The sequence below is a fragment of the Terrapene carolina genome, unplaced genomic scaffold, assembly GCF_002925995.2.
Source record: "Terrapene carolina triunguis isolate 2854851 unplaced genomic scaffold, T_m_triunguis-2.0 Scaffold198, whole genome shotgun sequence".
Taxonomy (NCBI): Eukaryota; Metazoa; Chordata; order Testudines; family Emydidae; genus Terrapene; species Terrapene triunguis.
In genome coordinates, this window is record NW_020664549.1 from 1,922,706 (window position 1) to 1,940,950 (window position 18,245).

An 18,245-nucleotide genomic window follows, 5' to 3' on the forward strand; every position below is an offset into this window, starting at 1 on the left:
CCGGCCCTTCATTTTTGTTTTTTTGCCACTTTACACCCAATTAATTTCTTTAAAATACACCCTGATAAATTAACAGGAAATTTTAAACCAACCCCCCCCCCGAAAACAAAGGCCCTATCCATGGCACAGCCATGGCCCTCAGCACAGCCTCTCCAGATCATCCCGACCCCTGGGGGGCAAATCTGAGCTCCCATGGCTCAGGCAGAATGGCAAAGTGGCTTGTTATCCCAGCTTTGAGAGCTTTGCGAGGGGTCCATTCTTCCACCCTAGAATCTGTCAGCTGCAGCTATACCCTGAAGTGACCCAGAAGAGCCGGAAGATGTGGGTGGGTTGAGCAACAGTATGTGGATTGCGCTAAGATTTTTCTGAGCAGGCTCTCTCCTCGCTGTGCGGTAATTGCACAAGCCCAGTTGAAAATGCTGCTGGGTACAGTGTTTTTAAAGGAAGGAGCGTAGCCCTGGGAGGCTCTTTCTCTGCGGGATTATGAGGGGAGCAGATGGTGCTTACAACCAGTAGCTCGTTCTCTACTGGCCGTGCCTCTGGGGCTGCAGTAGCTGCACCTGGGGAGGTCTGGTGCTGGAGTTATAGGCTGTACTTTCAGGATTCATTTTATTATTGCATGATGGGCTGTGGCTCAGCGGAAGTGCTAAGAAGGCTGGACCAATATGTTGGGTCTTACCATCCGCTCCCAAAGCTGCCCGGTTCCCACTGACTCTGAAGTCCTGATTTCAAGGCAGATCTACTACAAAGAGTTAAATATTTTGGGGGCAGGGGAACGCTCCTCAGTTTCTATCTACTGTGCACTTGTGAAGAGGGTTCACTTGGTGCAGGGAGTTAATACACTGGCCTATGACCTTTGGAGACCAGGGTTGAAATCTAGTCAAATCAATACTGAAATAAGCTAGGTGTTTTCATTCTGCTTAGCTTACATTTACTCCATCACAAAACCACTGCACACTTTGGCCTGATTAGCTCCAGTGGGGGTGGGCAGATCTGGTATAGCATTAAGAGGCAGAGGGTGGGAAGACTGAGATGCATTGACAGAGTGGTGTTGGGAACTATACGTGCTTTAGCTGTCCAGACAAAGTATGAGGGGCAGAGGCAGGAACTGCAGTCACTGAATCAAGATCTCTTTCAAGCACCTTGGGCCCAGATTGGTTGTTGAACATCACAAAGCAACAATGGGGATGAGGTCAGGACTGAGTGGCACTGGCAGAGCTGTACAGGTGGTTTGTATAACATTTTGTCCACACTACACCTGCTGTCTGGAGTTATTTTGTAACCCCTACAACACAAGAATCACAACAGCTGTTGAGCATCTGCTCTGTCCCATCTGGGGCCTCTAGGCTGACTGCACATTCAGGGCAAGGGATACTGCACATAGGGCAGTAGCTACCTTCTCCTTCTGTTCAAATACCTCCAGGGGTTGAATCACATCCAGCGTGGTGATAGTGCTGCGAACATCAAACCATCGCTCTCTGAGGCTTGAGTACTCAAGAATGATGCTCACCCCATCTCTGGCAGGGCTCCAGCCTGCTCTAACCAGCGACTAGAAAAAGTGACCAACTAGAGTGACCATGGGGAAGTCCTAATATTAGGGACTTTGTCTTGTACGTGCAACTACACCCCCGCCACCCTGCCCTTGAAAAAACAAATGTCCTGATTTGTCACACTTTCTCTCTGGTCACCCTATGACCAGCTGCTATTGGAAACTTTTTGGTGCAAAGCCCCTCTAACCAGCTATAACTCTGAAAAGCACTGGAAATAAAGGCCCTGATTGTGGAATTGGATCTGCACAGGCACAACCTTGCACTTGCCTAGAGCCACACTGAAGTTATTGCAAAGGTCCCCCTGCCTGGATATAATTGCAAGATAATGGCCAGAAGTTGGTAAATTCCTTTGGCTTTCCAGAGCCTCCTACTGGCTGGGAAGTGGCTAGAAACACCTAACAAAAGAGGAGGCTAATATCAGTGCGGTGTGGGATGGCGCGCGGAGGGGAAGAAATAACCACAGCCAGACCGCTTGGGCACTCAGGTGCTTTCTTTACCAAACATGCTTATTAAATCTCAGCAGTGTGAGCAAAATAAACAAACAAACAAACCAGCCTGTGTCTGAAACAGGCCAGAGAACAACCCCCAGCTGGGACTAACTGAGGCTAATTGCTCACCAAGTCCCGTCTAGCTAACTATAGCTTTGCTGGCTACTAGCCCTAATTAGCACTAACTGTGGGTGGGGTTTAGTCTTTAAATCAGCTGCCCTGCATGTTGGCACTCATTTGCCAAACAGAGCTTGAGGTGCAGCGCAGCAGCTAGAACAGGTAAATTGAAGTGAATGAAAGAGAAAAGAAACAGGAATTTAAAATATCAAACTGAGAGGGGGTGAGTGGTTAGACTGCCCCCAGTGCTGCCCAGCTCCCTGTTCTCTTGCTGGAAAGGCAAACAGAGGCAGAATACCCCATAAACATCCCTCTTTGGGCTTTGCTGGAACAGGCCAGTCAGAACCCCTGGTTCATGCGCAGAGTTTGAGGGATTGGAATCTAAGGGTATGTCTACACTACAGGATTAATCCGAATTTAGATAATTCGAATTTGGGAAACAGGTTGTATAAATTCGATTGTGCGCGGCCACACTAAGCACCTTAATTCGGTTTTAAACCACATTAATTCGGTGGTGTGCGGCCACACTACCCCATTAACTTAAACACAGTAATTCGGTGGTGTGCGTCCACACTAACCCTAATTCGAATTAACAAAATCGATTTAGGCTCTACTCCGTTCGTCGAGGTGGAGTACAGAAATCGATTTAAAGGGCCCTTTAATTCGAATTAACTGGCTCTGTAGTGTGGACGGGTGAAGGGTTAATTCGGATTAAGGCAGCTAAATCCGAATTAAAGTCCTAGTGTAGACCAGGCCTAAGCCAGTAAGAATCTGGTGTTGTGGGTCTTCCTTTGATAGTTAAACATTTGTCCTTCATCTCTGTGCACAGCCCTGAATGCCAGCCCCACTCTGCTTTTGCTGCATTCCGAGCTACTACAAGTTTGGGGAACTCCCTGAGGGCCTGTGTTGTGTTCCTACTGAGTCACTGGCCTGGGCTTATTGCCCCCCTAAAAATGACTGTCAGAATCTGGCTTGCCTTCCTGAATTAGCTTGCTCTTTTCTAGAGATGAGCTCAAAGCTCCAATGTTTAAAACCCAAGTATTGAGCTTTTGTCATCCGCTTTTGCTCTGTAGTAAAGAGAGGTGCCAACTGCATAATTTGGATCCACAGCCCAGTTCAGATTTGGAGGCAGCTCCAAAGTTTGCAGGTTTGGGTCTGAGGTTTTCGGTTGGGCCCAGCTCTGATTTTTTTTAAAGGAGTCATTCCGAAACCCTGCCCACCCCAGGTCACACAGTCTCATCTCAGGTGTATTTACAACTTAATGCAAAACAACTGATTTGGAATTATTTTGAACATATGGAGTTGCCATCTATATCAATGGAAACTACCCTACCTTTGAGACAGGCGTCCCCAGAGACCAATGTCCATTTCTGCCACTTTCCTTGCAGAGTTGGTCTTTTAGGACCAGATCTTGAATCTGTGGACTCTGTACAGAGGTCTAGCCCAAGTACATCCGTTTGGAGGATGTGGCCCTTACAAAGGGCATAATGCAAAGGGCAGAGGCGTGAGGCTTGCAATGGTATTGCCAACAACCATTGTTAACTGGCTCTAGGACCCTTACCGACCCATAGGCGAGTCTGTTGGTTAACACACAGGCCTGCACACAATATTACTGCATTTGTTAATTGCCAGAAATGATCTACATGAATGAATGCAGCACAGAGCCATGTGGCCTGAACCCAAGGAAACTCCAGTACTGCTGGATTTATTTCAATGCCCTGAGATACTTGGCTTGTGGTGGGGTGTGTGCTGCCTGGATTGAAGAGAAGCGGCTTTGTAAGTTAGTAATGCAGCTGGGCAGATAGAAGCGAGTGGAGATGAGGCTCCAATGCTTATTGCTTAGCTGATGCCCAGCTGGCGATGGTATCTCCTGCAGGATTCTGCAGCTGCTTTGCCTGCATTTGGCAGCCCCATGCTGGAAAGCTGGTTCTGCCAAGGTCAGGCTTGGTCATCTTTCTGGAATGTCCAAGCCCAGAGCTCATGGACAGGCTGCTGGCGCTTGGGTGGTCGTGGTGGTTTTTATCTCCAAGACACGCTAGTTACTTTTTCTTGGCTGCACTGGGGTGTCCTATTGGTCATTGATTAGTTTATTCCTTAATGGAAACTGATTGTTGATCAGAATCAATTTCAGATCAATATCTCCTGACTGCCAAAGTGCCTCTAAGGTGTCATCTATGCTGGGGAATGAAAAGGAACTATTTAGCCCGGCACATGGGGGTATAACTAGGTGTAATGGGATGAACTTGAGAAAAGGGGAGAATTTAGGCTGTATTAAGAAAAACTTCCTGACAGTGAAATATATACTAAGCAATAGATAAGTCTTTCCCCAAGGCAAGTGGCAAAAGCCCCATCACTTGGGACATGTGAAACTGGACTGGGTGAACAAATCATGAACACACATGCAATAGGGAACAATCTTTCTTCAGCAGGGAGATGGATGGGGGTCTATAGATCTGATTTTTAAATCTTGTGTGGGCCAGATTCTGAGAAGAGCTCTCAGCACATTGGGAATCTGCCTTTTATTTAGTTGCTTAAATGGGAGCTGAGCTCTTTTGGAAAGTCTGGCTTAACAGGTGGATTTTACATCTCCAGATTGGTATTTTATAGGAGCGGATTGTTCTGTGCATTGTGAAAACAGGTGCTCGGCACCCCATAGGTTCTGCTCTTGATGCACCTATACACCTCACCCTAAGGTCAATGAGAGGTTTATTTCCACCCCGGGACAAAATATAACCATCTTCTTTCTCTCATGCTAGTATACGTAGCAGGCAGAGCTTTCTGATGTGCTCTGAGCAGGACATTAGTAAGGTTATCAGGCTGAAGGCAGAGTCTTCTAAAATGCCTCCTGTTTTCCTGCTTCTTTTAAATGCTTTGAATTAGTAGTTGGGGAGTGCATTTATGTAAGTCACAGGTCCCAAGGCTGCATTGTATCAGTGTCTCTGTACTTCTCAATCTTTCCCCGTGCTTAGGCCCTGCTCCTGCAAGTTGTTCAATACAGGCAAACTCCTCTGCCTGTGCACTGCTGCATTGGCTGAGGCAGGATCTGTCCACATACAGCAGCTTGCAGGACCAAGGCCTTGATTGTAGGGTCTTGGGGGCAAGGACTGTCTCTTTGTACATGTTTGTACAGCACCTGGCATAATGGATCCCTGTTCCTGAGTGAGATCTCTGGGTGCTACTCTCAGAGACAAATTTAATAAGAGTTCAAAATACCCAATGTTACAGAGAGACCTTGAACCAACACTTCAATATTTGGGGCTATTTGGAATCTAGGTCTGAGTTTTGCAAAGGGACCGTTTCTTTGTAACCGTGGAAGCAGTGTGGCCTAATGGATAGAGCACTGGGTTCGAAGAGTCCTGGGTTAGAATCCTGACTCTGCTGGCTGACCTTGGGCAATTCACTCCCCCTCCCTGTGGCTCAGTTTCACCATCTGATAATGACCTGCTTTGAAAAATGCTTTGAGAAATGTTGATGGAAAACGCTCTAGAACTGGCCAAACCAAAGTCCTGCCTCCCGCCCTGGGAGTGTTGGGTGTTCGAAATCTGAATCCGAATATGGTTCCTTGAGCCTGGCTCCACTTAATCCTTACAAGCCTAGAAATATTAGGTTTTTATCCCTAAATGTCTGCAAATGTTGATTTCACCGTGTACACACAAATGATGAAAAAATATTTCCATAGATGATGATCTAAATGTACAGCTAGGCAAAGTAAGAAAAATGCTGCCTGAGACCTTAGTCTGATTTAAAGATATTTACTTGGTCTATTTTGACATGTCATGTTGACAGGTTTTGTTTGAATGGTTTTGAAGCTTTAACTTTTTGAATCTCAGTGTCTACTGTTGTTAAATAATTTATTGTCTGATTCCCCATCCCCGCTGAATAACTTCCCTCAGTGGTGAAAATGTAAGTTGATTAAAAATAGGAAAAAGTACTAATTCATCACTTAGGTGTTTGAGACTGTTTAGGCTAATTTTGGCTCCTGATAGTAGGTGCTGAAGTTTAAAACATTAGGTCCCCGTAACAGGACCCCACTATGCCAACATGCTGTGTTTCAAGGCCCTTTAGAAACATGATTGAGTTTAACCTCACAACCCGCTCCTCATACAGGGGGTATTGACTATTAACTCCATTTTTCAGATGGGGAAGCTGAGGCACAGACAGGCTGTGTGAGGTGGCCAAGGGCACATGGCTGAGTCAGTAGCAGAGATGGGATGGAATCCAGGTGTCCTGACTCTGTCCCATGCTCTGTCCGTTAGATCTCCAGAAAAATAAAATCTTCTCCAAAACAAGAGAAGGGCTTTTGGCAAATGCTTGTAATAAAATCTCTTGTTCTTAAAATCTTGCATCAGCTATCATATGTGCACAGCTCAGCAAAGGGACATTCTGACTAAAGCTTAGGGCATCCACCACACTGACAATTCCCCAAACTACCTGCTCTTCACTGTCGTCATTACCATGGTGGTGTCAGGAGAAAGCCTTTGATGTGTGGGTAAAAACAGCTTCCTAGCCCTGAGGTAGTGTCTCTGCTCTCCCAGCTGCTGGAGGGTGATGAAGTGATGAAAGATACCCCCTCTCACCCCCCTGCCCCTTGGAAAGCCTCAGTAACGTCAAAGGGCTCCAGCATCTCTAGAGCACAGTGATTGCACTGCTGCTGCAGCACTACTTGCGTTGCCTCTAAACTTACCATGTGGGCCCTGTCACGGCATCAGCACTCGCAGCTCACTGCAGCGGCCGGGGCAACAGCATCCCTAGCTCTGCCAGCACCTAGTTGCAGCACCATCAGCTCATTGCATTGGACTGTGGGGGAGCTGGCCACGCTCGCCTAACGCTAGCCCTGGCAGCACTCAGGAGACTGGAAAGTGGTGACCACCCAACGCCCCCACGTGGATGCACAAGTAGGATAAAGTGTTCATCCCTTCCAGCCAAAGTGTGGCTCAAGCAAATCAATACTTAACGCCCCACTTTTATTTATACCACATTGGGAATCATTGTATCCATGTGATCAATTCCAGCGCCCTTTGACCTCCTCGCTCCACTTTCGGCTCCCTACTCCATGATGGCTGGGGCTATTTTTAACATCTGGAAGTGTCAAATAGCCCCTCCTGAAAATAAATAAATACACCTCTACCCCGATATAACGCAAAAAAATCTTACCGTGTTATAGGTGAAACCACGTTATATCGAAGTTGCTTTGATCCGCTGGAGTGCGCAGCCCCGCCTCCCCCCCCGGAGCACTACTTTACCGCGTTATATCCAAATTTGTGTTATATCGGGTCACGATATATCAGGGTAGAGGTGTAAAAAGAGCCTACCACAAAAATCTATCCCTTTCCCCTCCCAGATTATGGATCCACCACCAGATTACACAGCTCTAAGAAGTAAGACCGATAGCTTTATAAATTGTACCATAAATAACAAAAGTAAATAATTCAAGTCTTGGATCAGGGTCAGGAATCAGGATCGATATTTTATAATCCTTCCAGGATGGAAACACCTGCCATATCCCACTGGAGAGCATGGGAATTCTCCCTTTACCACAGCATTAAACATCCTGCCAGGTTGTAAAATACTGGACCGCACAACTGCTGTCAAAATATATGGATCATAGGTCTGTTGTAAACAGGGCACACTTGTAATGAAAACAGCTACAAAAACAAGCAAACGGGCTTCCACATAACTCGTGTTCCAGCTTTGTTTCTTTCGTTTAGCAGGGGCCACGCTCTGCCTGGACCACTATACAGCACACAGAGACATGTGGTGGCTGAAAAACATTGCAGATAAACATATTACATCTGAGGGTATGTCTACACTGTAGGGACTCTCCCCCCCCCCCCTTGGCCCCACCTCTCAAAACTCCAGAGCGGCGGGTCTCAGAGCCTCGGTCAACTGACTCGGACTTGTGCTGTGGGGTTAAAAAGAGCAGTGTAGACGTTCCCGCTTGGACTAGAGCCCAGGCTCTGGAACCTGGTGAGAGGGAAGGGTCTCAGAGCCCAAGCTCCAGCCTGAGTGGGAAAGTCTGTGCTGCTACTTTTAGCCTGTACTGCGAACCTCGCAAGCCCAAGTCAGTTAATTAGAGCGCTGACTGGCTGCTGCGGGTTTTTTTTGCAGTATAGACCTGCCATGTGATGCCCTGATTTATAGAAAGACTGACGTAGATAATTTTTAGAATGTTTTTGTCTGCCTCTGTTTGCCTCATATGATTTCTCTGTGGTACTTTTTTGTTACTTTCTGAACTTCTGCTGTTAACCTGTTTCTAAAACTATCCTTGAAACCCCCCTGTTAATTATTGAGTCTTTAGCATGTATGTTTGCTTATATGACAACACTGCTGGTTGTTTTGTTGTTTGAGATAATCTGCTTGTGCATTGGACTGGTGGATGGGTACATGTCTGGCCACGTGCTTTCATTCCTACAGAGAATCCCACATTCAGAAAGGCCAATTGCCCTTCCCAAGAATCCAACCACGTGGATGTAGTACTCCTGGGAATAATGTTTGCAGAGCGGTAAAGACTCTGGTCGTTTTAGAAATCTCACTTGCCAAGGATGGTGGTAGCACAGTGGTTTGTTGAGGAAAGGGATCATGCCCGCAACTACACAGAATGGCTACAGGGAAACCTCTATCAAACAAACAACCCAAGGGACAAGCAAAATGCCAGCTGCTCAGTGGACTAATAATTCTGACTAGTGTATGTAGCACAACTGCCTTCTACTGCAGGGAAACAGACGTGAGGATATGTATGTCATAGACCCTGTATTGCAAACATTAATTCTGCTTTAGCAAGAGCAATGGAACCCTGTGCATTTGGCTCAGGGAAGATCTGCCCCTGTAGTTGCCATCAGGTTCCAAGTGGCTGTGAGGTGCAGCATGTGGCAGTCGTGGTGTTCAGGTGGCTGGGTGGATTTGCTACTTTTTGAACAAAAATTTCAAAGCATTTTACAGAGATGGGGCAGCCTTTCGACATAGTCTCTAAAAGCCAGACAAAATTGTGTTGGAAACCTTGGGACTGGTTTAAAGTGGTGGCTTAGGGCAGGGAGTTGCCTATTGGGAATGAGTCCTTGGTGCAAGTTCTTAATGAACATAGCACTTGAAAAACGTATTAAGACTTTATTAAAACAAGTTGGGGCTAATAAATGTTTTTCCCTTAAAGAATAAGCTTCAGGTATGCAATGAAATATGAAAACCTAAAAAACTGGCCTTGCTTCGGTTTATCTAAGGTCAGTTTTCACATGGGTGCCCATGTTTGCACGGGTGTGAACGGTGTACTCAGTTGTGTATCGATTCTGCACTGTGTTCAGCTGTGTGTGTACACATGCACATGTGTAGGAAATAGTCTCCATAGCTGTGGAGTAATTGAATGCTCTACGTTCTGTAGATCACCTGCTGTAATTGGAGGAGGAAATAATAATACACATCACTAAATTCTCTGCGAATTCACTCACGTGACAAAGGTCGTGGTGGCTTCATTCCTTTGAATACTAATTGACATGATAGAGAATAGCATTAAGATGCCCTAGTTCCAGTCTACTCTGATAGACTGGTCTACTTGATTTAACCCTTTTCTCTTCCTAAAAATCCTGGGAGAATTCATTGATCTTTACTCCTAGGCCATTACTATCTACTTACCTTCTCCCACAATGGGATATGGTTAATGCTACCAGTTATAAACAGAAAGATGCCTCCAGTGATTCATCAGGGCACAACAGTTGCCTTGGAAACAGCAGACCCTGTAGCCCAGCTCCCCTGGCGGGGTTACCTGCTAGCCAGGAGACAGGAGGGTGGGAACTAGCTACGGTTGTACCTTCAAGAGTCTAATCCTCAAAACTTTGAGGTCAAAAAGAAAGAGGAGTGAATGAAGCTGTCTCAGATCTCCTCTTCCTGACTCCTGACAGGATTGTCACAGCAATATCTTGAACATGTGCTTTCCACAGAGGTTCCACTGGAACGTACGCACTAGAACCAGCTCAGATAAAATAACCTCTGCCCTGAATCTTCTCCCACGTCTGGATCTCAAACAATTCCCTCCCTGCCCCTAAATGCCACATACTGGAACTCATCACCCCTCCCCAGTGTTGCTTAGTTCCAGAACAGGTGATGAACTTCAAGCCCATGGCTGCTTCTAGAACTGAGCATGAGCCCTGAGATGTTAAGGGGTGTGTGTGTGTTTCTCCCCCACCCCCCCACTTCTGATTCTTATCTCTGGCTGGAAGTTCTGAAATACTATAAGAGAGGCTATTTGCAGTATTCTTAACCATATCTGGAGGTAGAACAGCCAGAAACCTTATGTAAGCGTTTGCTCTTGCATGATTTCTAGCCCAAATTTGCAGACTCAAGACATTCATAGTGCTTGAATTAGCAACCAAACCTTCTCTCCAAACTTCAAGTCTGAATCTTGTAGACTGAGAGCTTCTAATACCGCATCCCTGGGTGGGTTGTTGACCATGGGAATTGAACCCAGGGCTTCTTAGCCTCAACTATCTGAGCTAAAAGTACAATATTTGTTAGCCAAGGCGCATCAACCTCTGTCTGTGACCCAGACGCTGCTAGAGGGGGACAGAGCACTACACTGAGTGTAGGGCTGCCAACTTTCCAATTTCTCAAAACCGGACACTACAGCTATGGTCAGAATTTTCTGTATCAAATACGTAGCCACATGTATGCTATCCAATGGGCCAAATACAGACTCGCCAGCGGCAGTGGAGAGACTCGCAAGATACAATTACAAATGGGATGCATGAGTGAGGCAAGGGGGAGAAGGGAAACTGGCTTTGACTCGCCTTTGTTGGCATACGCTTCAGAGCACCCGGAGGGCGCCCCGGCCTTAGGTTCTCCACAATGTCCTGCCCTGACGTGCCATTGTGATAGAATGGCTTCAGACTGAAACTGCAGGGGCTTCCTTTAGCAATGCCCCCCACCTCCCCCCAGCAAAGCAAAACAATTTTGAGCTGCTGGGACTGGCTAGGGGGGCTTCCCAGCGCACGAGGGGCTGGTACCTTTACCCGAAGCCCCCACCCACCAAAGGCTCAACTCACCATAAAGAGAAGGGGGAGGCTGAAGGGGACAGTGTCTCTCCTGCTCTGTCTAGCAGTGGCAAAGAGTTTGTATGGGGTGGGGAAACTTGCTGCAGCCGTGCAGAGAAAGAGGACATGTCCCTCCCCAGCCCAGACGGGACTAGCAGTGGGGGCGTCTCCAGCTCTGCCCCTCTATAGGCCAGCACTCTGGGGTTAAAGGGGCCTTGGGCTGGCTGGGGAGGCGACAGTAGAATTGCGGTAACTGGACTTTGGGTCTCCAGTCAATACTTCTGACCGGAGACTGTGCAGGTCCCCCGAAAACTGGACTTTCCAGTCGAAAACTGGACACCTGGGAACTCTGAGTGGCATGTTGCATACAAGCTCTCTGGGGCAGGGATTGTCTCTGTCTGACTTGTTTGTACGGTACCTAGCACAATCGCACTCTGACTGGGGCGCTAGATGCTGCTGCACTGTAAATCATAAGAAGCTAGAGGCTGGAACGAAGCTGTGTGTGTCTTGTGTTTGAAAGCTAAAGAATAACCGTTCATGCCACTGAGGCGATTGTTCTGTGTAACCTGATCCTACACCCGGTGGCAATTTGTTGCTCTCCCGTGGCTGTTGCAGTGCGAGCTGGGATGGAAGTCTGAGGTGAGGTGGCTGAAAATTTTGGTCAAAACCAGTTTTCTGTCAAAAAAATGCTGTTTTGACCCAAATTCTAGGCACTACCACAATACAAATAATTAATAGTAGCAGATTAAGAAATGAGGGAAGGAAAGGAGAGAGAATAAAAGCAAATGAGAGAGGCCAAGAAAATGGAAGGGGAGAAGAAAAAATGAAAGGAAAAGAAAAAAGAGGGAAGAGGGGAAGGAAAGAAAGGAGAGGAAAGAAAAGATAAAGAAAACGCTAAAAGATAAAGAAGTGAGATGGAAAGAAAAGGGAGAGAGAAGACTGAAGAGAATATAGATAAGTGTGGTGTTCCATGGTGTGTTTCCACAGGGCAGGGTGGGGCTGTCAGGCTGGGGAAAGGGAGTGGCTGTGCAGTAGTGAGCCATAATTGCAGTTCTCCAGGGGCAGGAGTTTTTCCTCCAGCTCACCCCACTGCTACTAGGAGATGCTGCCTCTAGAAAGTCCTGATGCTGAGCAACTCTAGCTTCCATAGACCCCACTGGGAGCTGCAGCTGCTCATCCCTGTGTTCCCTAGAGTGCCTGTCTGGCCCTAGGGGGGAGAGGCCATTTCACCTTGTGAGCTCCTCCTGGGAGAGACAAAGGCCAGTGTTCAACGAGAAGTGAACACAACTTTGGAGGCTGGAGTGGAGGATCACATAAGGTCAAACACCAGAGCTGAATTTCTTTGAGTGTTTGCATCGTTTTGGGGCAAGATCCCACTTCTACCAACAGACTTCTGAAATGTAACTTTATCACTCTCTAGACCTAACAGCAAATTTCTAGTGAGCTTCTGCCACAGGGGGACTTGTTGTTTACGCTGTGAGGACAGCCCTTTGTGACGGAGCAGGAGTCTGTGCCTGGGAAAACCCACCCTTGGTCTGTGAGGGATAAAAGTCATGGCTGGAAGGAATTTTGGATTTTCACCAATTCATAGGAAAAAGGGGATGTTTTTTCCAGCTCAGCTCAAGCTGAAACCACACTGTAAAGTCGATGTGAGCTTTTCAGGCTGACAGTGTCTGAGCAGACCCACTCTCCTGATCACCGAGTCCTAGAGTATTTTAGAGTACTCGGTGCAAGCCCTGCAGCCTCATTGCTGTTGTAAGATGTAGCGTGCTGGACTGTTACTGTAGAATACTATGATACATTTACCTGAGGGTAACTTTCAAAAGTTAGCCTCAATACTGTCTTTGCAACATGCAGGGCACCTTGGGGGAAAAGATTTTCACAAGTGCTTTAGGTATTAAGGAGCTCAATGAAAGTCAATGGGACTTGTGTGCCTGAATTTCTTAGACGTCTTTTAAAAGCCTCCTCTTAAAGTACGCATGACCTGAAACACTGCTGGTAGCCCAGTGATTAGAATGAGCATGTTGTGTGTGTAAGCGATGCAGGCTCTTTGGAAGAGGAGGATATGATGCCAACCCAGAGTTTGGCTATCACAGTCCTCAGCTGACAAGTCAAGGTTTGCCAGTTTTTAAACCCAGCCCCTCTCTGAATTGGAGTAGCAGGGAAACAGTCCAGATGGCCTCTTTTCTTGCCCTGCCTTGTTTACTGGAGAGGACTCAACAATGAGACTTCCACTGAAGTTCAATATTCCCTTACCGCGAGTGTACCTTTCACCCAGCACTTTACTGATTCACTGACCCTCTCTCAGCCACTGCTAGGTCGGCTCTTAGAAGCTGATTAACAGGACACTGCTGTTTAGGACAGGAAGTGAAGAAGAATCCAGTCGAAACAAAAGGAGGCACTGGTGTTGGGCTAGCATGTGTGCGCGCTCTCAGGCGCCAATGCTCTTAGGCAGTGTCACTAAATGATTAGTGGCTCTTATTGGATTTAGGAAAGATTCATTTCCAAATTGCTGTCCTCTGGGTAGCACTGGCTGATGCTTGCTAGTTGCATCAGAAAGTGAGGTTCCCTGCCCAAAGTTGCACTGAAGCAGGGCTGGCGAGGGAGGGGAATTGCCCAGGACACTGCTGGGAAGGGTTTTAGTTCCTGTCCAAGGGATCAACTAGCGTTCCTTTCTTTAAAGAAAAATAAGCTAATTTTAAATGATCCGCCCCCTCCCCCCGATTAAATAAATGCATGATTCTGAAGTCCCGGAGAACCTTTTAAGCTGTAGGGAAGTCAATGGAACAGGACTGGATGGGATAATGGGGGAAGGGGTAGGACCCACATTCTAAAACACAAGCTGCAGGAAACAGCCTCAGCCACTATCGCATTCACCCTGGCACTGATGCCGTCTGAATGCCTGGGTGCAAAGGAGGCCTTAGCCCCTGCTGCCTGTGATCTCCTGCATGTCATCCATCCCTCTGTCCTCGCTCCTGCTTGATGTTGCAGGCCCAGTATTGAGGCTTTTATCAGTGACTTAATTCAGGCAAGCCCCACTGAAAATCACTGTGGCCCCACCAGTGCCCTGTGCAGCTGTAGCACTTTGTAGTACCCAGACACGTTACACAAGCCCTCACCGGCCTGAAGCATGGACAAGTATCCTCTGTGCACACAAGAGCCTGAACTTTTGCCCTCCTGCCTGAGGGTCCTAATTAGGTGCAGGGACAGGAGGGGGGACGCTGGTGGCCATGGTCTTTCTGATCCCCTCTTAGTGCAGTGGAGAACTCAGGTTCACCACACCCCTCTGCCTGCACCCTGCTCCAGATCTCTCCCAGCTTATGTTTACAAGCTGCCTTGGGTGCAAGCTAGGGTGCCCAGACAGCAAATGTGAAAAATCAGGACAGCGGGTGAGGGATAATAGGAGCCTATATAAGAAAAAGATCCAAAAATCAGGACTGTCCCTATAAAATCGGGACATCTGGTCACCCTAGTACAAGCCTACAGAGTTCTACAGAGTGGGCAGGAGCATTGCCTTGGTGAGCCGCTCTCTATCTCTCTGCCCTCTGAATCAGAAATTCAGGAGCTGTGATCATAGCAATGGTCTCTTTAAAGTGCCACCCCCAGCGTAATACCACACCGTGAAAGCAGGGCAGTAAAACCCAGCACTATTCCACACAAGCAGCCTCTGCTTTACATCCCTGTTGGTTTTTAAATTGCTGGATGAGGGTCTCTCTATTCCTCCACCAGAATTGACACATTCCTGGACATGTTCTTTGGATTCCCCCCTTCCCACACACACGCACTCCACCCCCATCCCTTTTCCAGCACAGCCAGTGCCTGCATTTCCTGCAAAATGATCACCATCTGATAAACGCACAAAACCGGCCCCACGCTGTAGCCTTAGACCGTCCCCTTATGGAGCTGGTGGGTGGCTTGCAGGTGCCCTAGGAGGTGTTACCCATGCCATATTCCCTGGAAAAGATGAGCATCACCCCGGGGTCACTGAAAGTTAGCTTGGCTTAGAAATGGTTCCCTGAAATCCAGATAATTCTCCCCCCCACCTCGAATCAAGGCGCAGAGAAGCAGAGAGAGACCACTTACCTTGGGCTGGATGACACGTGTGGTGATGTGTGTGCGCGTGTGCGTGGCGTGTATGCAGGGGAGATCCTAGAGCCCTCGATGCTGCAACAACCTTCCTCTCTCCTGCCCGCCCTCCTCCTTCAGGCGAGTTCTTGCTTTGTGCTGCTGCTTGCCTGTGTGTGCCCAAAGCCACTGCAGCATCTCTGCATAAGGATGTGCTCCTCCCTCCCCGCCCTCCCCTGCTCGCTCGCTCCCTCTCAGCCAACACTCTGGGTCCCTGGAGAGTGGTCTCTCGCTCGCTCTCTGTCTTTACCTCATTTGCCTTGGTCCAAGGACCAGTCAGAGAGGGAGGGCGACTTGCAGCATCATACATAATTCATGCTCTGCCTCAGCCTGAGCTGCTGCTGCTCTCATCAGCCTGGATCAGAAAACCCCTGCCCTGTATTGATTGTCTCCGGCTCCTCACCCCATCAGTAGGGCAGAGGGAGGCACATGGTGCGCGGGAGAAGCAAGTGAAGGGTTAGAATTCCAGGGTGTGAACTGGGAAGTGAAGGGCTCCGTGTCCCGGGCTGGGATGTGAAGGTGAATTTGCCAGGGGAGAGTCATGCCTCACAAAATGTATTACCGGGTAATAGACACAGTGGAACCCCCTTAGATTGAGATCTTGAGGAACCCCACTGAGCAGGGCACAGAATTATGCAAGCCTTGATTTGTCAGCTCAACACCTTGTGACATGCTGCTGGTGAGGGAGAAACTCTGCTTGCAGCCAAGTTTACTTGGAGTTGGGGAGGAAGGGAATTGACTGTAGATCTCAGGCCCATCTCTTAAATACATTCAGATCCAAATTTTCCACAGGTATGTGGGGGGAGAGGGGCAAGTTCCAGTTCTGCCCCATTACAGAGAGAGGGCTAACGTCAAAGCTCGGACCCAGTTCATAAACTTCCTCTCATGTTCCGGGAGGGCTGGGGTTCGGGATTGTTTCTGCTGCCTACAGAAGCTGGGGTCTCCGCTTTGCACCAGAAGCAGGTGCTGTAGTGATCTCAGCTGACAGGCGTCCTTGGAAATTTTATTTTTGTCTAGACGTATGTCTGCCCCCCCTGGCAGGGGTGTCTGAGCACCTCACAGACAGTAATGGATTTATCTTCCCAACAGCCTTGGGAGATAGGGAGGGAAGGATCACTATCCCAAGCTGCAGATGGGGGACTGAGGCACAGAGCATTTAAATGATTTGCCCAAGGTCCTACAGGGAGGCTGTGGCTGAGCTAGGAATTGAATGCACATCTCCTGTTCCCAGCCCAGTGCCTTAACAATGAGCCCATCCTTCCTCCTCTGTAGCTTTCAGAGATACAAGGGGGAGGTGAGACGTTTATCACGGTAAAACCGTTCTGTGTGTAATGGGGCAGGGATGCCCGTGAGTTAGCAAATCTGCTCCACGGTGCCCCGAGGGCACTGAAACCCCAGAGCGAGGGGGATTTCAAAGCATGCTGCGTCCCGGGGACCTGCACACACACTCACTGGTTGAACTAAGGTTCAAACCTTTTTTTTTTTTTTCTGTTAGCAACTGAAAATATTTATCCTCCCCCAAATCAGAAATAAGATGAATATGGAGAATAAAAGCAGAGTATCCCTCTGCCCCCACATTCAGGTCTTTCCGTTCATATGTTTACATGGCCAGAGCATGGCAGAGGGCACTGGGACCCTGGTGTAAGCAGGTGCGAGGCCGCTGACTTCAACAGAGCTGTGTCGGCTTCCACCAGGCTGTGAATTTGGCTCAGGATTTTTCTCCACAAGCCATGGAGACGGGAGGCGTCAGGTGCAGCACAGGCGTCAGGGCAGGGCTGCCCACCTCGCTTCCACCCTGGAGAGATCCCTCTGTAGGGCGAGACAGGAATTCACTCTCCACGGTCCATCCGTCCTTGGCCTCTCTGCTGAGACTGCCCAAATGGGTGCTGGTTGGTTTTGTGATGTAGACATTTGTCCCTGCGGGGGTTAGATTGAGATCCCAGACTCATTTCACACACCCCTCCTCCCCAAGCAGCTGTAGATGATAACCACTGGCTGTCGCTACCACCCGGAGCGGCATCACGACTTTGGCCTGGCCGCCGCCTCCGCTCCCCTGTGCTAATTAATATATTCCACCATGCTGCAAAGCACATGGTGAAACTGGACACTGCTCCCAGATGGGAACTCTCCGCACAGCCCTCGGGGCGTGCTGGGCAATGATGAATATGCCCTCAACTCCCATCCAATGGCAACACAACTTAGGGTGGCTAATCAAACAGCTCTCAACTCAGACTGTGCACGTTTCTGGATTGGGCGGGGGAGACGGGGGAAGATTGCAGAGACCCCCCCCTCACTTTCTATCCATTCCTTCTGGCCCTCCCTGACTCCAGTGTAGGATCATTAATAATGTAGAGACCAGGTTTGGGTCTGTCCATTCATTAATGGCCTGCCATTACAGAAGAGTAATTAATGCATTAGTGTCTCTGTATTGATTGGCGGGGCTCCAGAAGTCCGGCGTCCTCCAGCCACGTGGGAGTGGGAAGGAGGAAAGTTGTTTTGCAACTTAGTGGGTCCTCTCGCAAAGGGGAAAAACAAGATGTTACAAAACAAGAGTGCATTTGTTCTGTATTCCTCTCATGTATCTATCCATTCCTCTGTCCTACCAATTGCCAGAGTTTGACTGGCTGAATTCCTGCAAGAGTGAATTCCACAAGTTAACTTTCAGATGAGATGTAAACCCAGGGTTGATTGGTTTGGCTATACTGTATTGCCCACCTTTGTAGTACCTGAGCACTAAGGGTAGTGTTGAAAATCCCCTGGCATTTTTTGCAGTATTTTGTGGTGTTAACCCAGTGTCTCTACCAAATTTCAACACAAGTATCTACATTCTGTCTTCTTAAATTCTCCCTCCAGATTCAAAATGGATACGAGATTCCTTTTCACTTCTTGCCCTAAACTGTTGTGCCGGGTTGCTGTGTGCACTTAAGCATCTGCTTCGTTTCACCCAA

The 18,245-nt window shown here is 48.1% G+C and overlaps 1 protein-coding gene across 1 annotated transcript in view; it reads right to left on the minus strand.

Moving 5' to 3' along the window:
• LOC112118383 (contactin-2) overlaps positions 1-15,350 on the minus strand; it is a 46,478-nt gene extending 31,128 nt beyond the window's left edge. Inside the window, exon 1 of the mRNA XM_024216664.2 lies at positions 15,256-15,350. The gene's annotated coding sequence lies outside the window, so the exon portion shown is untranslated. The remainder of the gene's footprint in view (positions 1-15,255) is intronic.
• Between the last annotated feature and the right edge of the window lie 2,895 nt (positions 15,351-18,245).